Genomic DNA, 5145 nt, shown 5'->3' on the forward strand with positions numbered 1-5145 from the left:
AACCCTAAGCTCCAAATAAACTTTTCCTCCTTTAAAATTGTTCTTATTAGGTCTTTCAACCACAGTGATGAAAAAGCTAAATAAAACAAGGCCCTGGAACCTAAAGTTGTGGCCTTATATAATAAATGAACTCTGCAGCTGTGACTAGTTAAGTATCTTGAGGTGGAAGGAGTAGCTTGCATTATCCAAGTGGATCCACTGTAATCCACAGGGTCATTATATGAGGAAGGCAGAGGAAGACTGGACTACAGAGCAGGAGGCAATGTGAAAACTGAAGCAAAATGCAGCATGTAGTGCAGGCTTGGAAGATGAAGAAAAGGGTCACAAGGCAAGGAATGCTGGCAGCCACCAGGAGTTGGGAAATGCGAAGAAATGGATCCTACCCTAAAACCTCTGTGGAGGGAGTGAAGCACTACAGACACCTTGACTTCAGCCCAATAAAACTGATTTCAGACTTCCTACTTCCAGATGGTAAGAGAATAAATGTATGTGGTTTTAAGTAACAGTTTTGTGGTAATTTTTGTTACAGCAGCTGCAGCAAACTAATACAGGTGTACATTAATACATTGGAAGATTATTCAGTCATACAAATGGAATAAGAAATTGATACATGTTATGGACAATGTGAATGAACCTTGAAAATACTGTGCTAAGAGAAGGCAAACACAAAAGGCCATGTATTGCATGATTCCACTTCCATGCCATACTCAGAATAAACAAAGAGATCGAAAGTAAATTAGTGGCTTCCAGAGGTTGGGTGAAGGAGAAATAAGTTTGGGGTTTTCTTTCAGGGTGATAAAAAAAAATGTTCTAGGATAAAATTGTGGTAACCAGCTGGGGATATAGCTCAGTTGGTAGAGTGCTTGCCTCACATGCACAAGGCCCTGGGTTCAATCCCCAGTACCACTAAAAAAAAAAAAAAGATATTCAGTTACAAATTTTGGGCTGGGGATGTGGCTCAAGCGGTAGCGCGCTTGCCTGGCATGCGTGCGGCCCGGGTTCCATCCTCAGCACCACATACAAACAAAGATGTTGTGTCCGCCGATAACTAAAAAATAAATATTAAAATTCTAAAAAAAAAAAAATTGTGGTAACCAATGTGCTACTTTGATCAAAATATTCTAAAATATACTAAATATATTAAATGTACACTAAACTATAAAACTTCTAAAAAGTAGATTTGAACTAGAAGTGTGGCTCAGTAGTAGAGCATTTGCCCAGCACTCATGAGGCCCTGGGTTCAATCCCCAGCAGCACGAAGAAAAAAAAAAGATGATACTAAGCCATTAATAAAAAATGAAAATAGATTGCCTAGCTCAAGATCAATAAAGCAAAAATTAATCACCAAGAACCAAATGGACTAATTTCATTACAATTAATATCTTATTTAAAACTATATAACGGGGCTGGGGATGTGGCTCAAGCGGTAGCGCACTCCCCTGGCATGGGAGCGGCCCGGGTTCAATCCTCAGCACCACATACAAACAAAGATGTTGTGTCTGCCGAAAACTAAAATGTAAATAAAATATTTTAAAAAAATTAAAAAAATAAAATAAAACTATATAACAAAACAATTGTTTTTAATTTCTCTCTCTCCCTACTCATACAGTGGATGAAGAACTCTTAAATGATATTTTGTCCCAAATGAACTATTAAAAAGAAAAAAAGTCCTGTGAAATGATTTATCCCATAAGATATAAAGCTATAAACTATAAGCTAACATATCATGAAGACAATTTAAAAATAATTTGAGAGAAATCCATATACAAAAAAAATTAAATTAACCCCCTATCTCTCACCATGCACAAAACTCAACTCAAAGTGTATCAAGGACCTAGGAATTAAACCAGAGATACTGTGTGTATTAGAAGAAAATGTAGGCCCAAATCTCCATCATATAGGATCAGGCCCAACTTCCTTAATAAGACCCCTATAGTGCAACAATTAAAATCAAGAATCAATAAATGGGATGGATTCAAAGCAAAAAGCTTCTTCTCAGCAAAAGAAACAATCAGTGAGGTGAAGACAGAGCCTACATTTGGGGAACACATTTTTACCACACGTGCACATCAGATAGAGCACTAATCTCTAGGATATATAAAGAACTCAAAAATCTTAACACCAAAAATCTAAATAACCTAATCAATAAATGGGCCAAGGAACCGAACATACACTTCTCAGAAGATGATATACAATCAATCAACAAATATATGAAAAAAAAGTGTTCAACGTCTCTAGCAATTAGAGAAATTCAAATCAAAACTACTCTAAGATTTCATCTCACCACAGTCAGAATGGCTCCTATTAAGAATGCAAACAACAATAAGTGTTGGCGAGGATGTGGGACATTGCTGGTGGGACTGTAAATTGGTGCAGCCAATATGGAAAGCAGTATGGAGATTCCTTGGAAATCTGGAAATGGAGCCACCTATTGACCCAGCTATCCCACTCCTCAGTCTATACCCAAAGGACTTAAAAACAGCTTATTATAGGACACAGCCACATCAATATTTATAGCAGCACAATTCACAATAGCTAAATTGTGGAACCAACCTAGATGCCCTTCAGTAGATGAATGGATAAAGAATATGTGGTATATATACACAATGGAATATTACTCAGCATTTAAAAAGAACAAAATCATGGCATTTGCAGGTAAATTAATGGAGTTGGAGAATATAATGTTAAGATAGCCAATCCCCCCAAAAAACCAAATGCCAAATGTTTTCTCTGATTCATAATAGGGTTGAGGATGGAGTGCATAGGAGAATTTTATGATCTCTAGATGGGGCAAAGGGGAGGGAAAGGTAAGGAGGGGGCATGGGAAAGACTGTAGAATGAGATGGGTGGATATCATTACCCTAAGTACATATATGAAGACATGAATGGTGTGATTCTACTTTGTGTACAACCAGAGATATGAAAAATTGTACTCTATACATATAATATGAATTATAATACATTCTGCTGTCATATATAACAAATTAAAATTAAAAAATAATAATTTGGGGGATTTTAATGATATGTATTTATTATCTTTGTCCACAAAACAATAACAAAGATTAAATAATATGGAAAATGACTTTACTAAGTTCCTTTAATTTTTGCAACCAAATTTTCTATGTTAAAATTAGAAAAAAAATATTAACCAAACAAATTGATGTAATGCATCTACCTCTGGAGGGAATTAATACTTAGAACCATAGTGATTTTTTTTTTCTTTCTAGAATATAACTAGATATTACCTCTGCCAAATTCCATTTAATTAGATGTGATAAGCCCACAATTAAGGGGGAAAGACCCCTTAATTACCAAGGGAGATGATATCCACAAAGTCTTCCTGGGAAAGCTTGTCTGCTCCAGGTATAACTTGATGATGCTGTAGCCTCACAGAGAGCAAAGACCTGCATTTCTGGGCAGGCCAGGAATATTAACAAATATAGAAATATTTGAGGAAATAATACCGTTAACTTCTCACAGGAAAAAAGTGATTTATAGATTCAGTGACTGTATGAAACCTCCAGACAGAATTGATTTTAAAGCTTTAATATTTGTGTTTAGCTTTGATAGTCGTACAAAAAGAAGATATTTTTGTATGAACCAATACCTCTTAATAAACTGGCCAAATGAACAAGGTGTCAATTAAATAAGAGATTTGTAAATGATAAAGGCATGGGTATATTAGCAACAATCTGTTGGGGAAAAAAGGTCAATATGGAAAGGGTATCTTTAATAACAAGAGACACACAGAAAATTTCCCATCTCCTATTTATATTATCATAGCCAGATATAATGACTAGACCTACTGTAGGCATTTTGCAACCATGAGGACAAGTCAAAATGTGCAGTGGTGTAAAACTGAGTCCTCATATTATAGGCTTCAGCCCATGAATTAGCCAAATTGGAGCAAAACTTTTTGCTATGTGATACATTTTTCTTTTACTTGCAAGCAAAACCAGACTATTAAAAACTTCAACTAACCATTCTATTACCATCAATATTCTTATGCTTAGAGTAATCAAACCAAGTAAATGGCACAATATGAAGTATCCTGGACAATGTGCTTGTACTAGAGAATTTACAAGGGAGATTGTGTGTGTGTGTGTGTGTGTGTGTGTGTGTGTGTGTGAAAGAGAGAGAGAGAGAGAGAGAGAGAGAGAGAGAGAAGAGAAGAGAAGAGAGGAAAGTTGTATGATATATAAATGGCATTATAATCATGTAGGTCACAAGACAGCCCTGGTTCTAGGTTTAAAACAAAAATAGGGCAGAAGTGAGGTGAATCAATAAATTACCCCAAGGGTTATAATTAGAAGAAAAGTTCTTCAGATGAGAAAAGTTGTGATACATGCAGACCTCTTCAGAAACACATAGTGTTTTACGTTCGTCAGTTTTCTGTTACTATGACAAAATATCCAAGATTATCAACTTACAAGAAGGAAAGATCTATATTGGCTCACAGTTTCAGATGTTTCAGTCCGTGGTTGGTTGGCTCCATTGCTTTTGGGCCTGTGGTGAGACAGAATATCATGGCAGAACACACAGCAAAGGAAGCTTCCTACCTCATAGCAGCTAGGGAGAACAAAAAGAGGAAGAGGCCAAGGTTGCAATATTACCTCAAGGGCACACCCCCAATTACCCAACCTACTTCCACTAGGCCCCACCTCATTAAGGTTCCACCACTTTCTGATAGTGCCCCAGGGCAGGGGCCAAGCCTTTAACCCATGGCCTTCAGGGAACACTTATCCAAACTATAGCACACTTTAACTCATGCGGGAGTCATGAATGACTTGGAACTGCATCTCTATAACACATGGCAGGACAGCAAAGTCCAAAGCCTTTGGTTCTGCAGGATGTAAAACTATTGATACTCCTCAAGATGGCTAGCTATACATTGGTGCCCAACAGCAAGAACATAGATTCCAGGGTTGGGCAGTTAATCTTGGAGACATACACACATTATTTTTTCATCCATTGGGTTAAAGAGCTGAGTGTGGTGCCAAGGGACAAGCGTGGGCACCTAATTAAGAGAGTTGCCCTAGGGCTACCTCTCAACACACAAATGATTTGCATATGGCATGGTCATTTCAGGTACCATGAAGAACCCTAGAAGGTCTTTGTAGGTAGCAAATTCTTTTCAGAGAAACA

At 37.1% G+C, this 5145-nt stretch overlaps 1 non-coding gene across 1 annotated transcript; it reads left to right on the top strand.

Annotated features, from left to right (window-relative positions):
- The first annotated feature begins 836 nt into the window (after positions 1-836).
- Trnav-cac (transfer RNA valine (anticodon CAC)) lies at positions 837-909 on the top strand. Its single transcript has one exon. It is a non-coding gene; the product is annotated as a tRNA-Val (tRNA).
- Positions 910-5145: the final 4236 nt, after the last annotated feature.

The sequence above is a fragment of the Callospermophilus lateralis genome, chromosome 12 (genome assembly GCF_048772815.1).
Source record: "Callospermophilus lateralis isolate mCalLat2 chromosome 12, mCalLat2.hap1, whole genome shotgun sequence".
Classification (NCBI taxonomy): Eukaryota; Metazoa; Chordata; class Mammalia; order Rodentia; family Sciuridae; genus Callospermophilus; species Callospermophilus lateralis.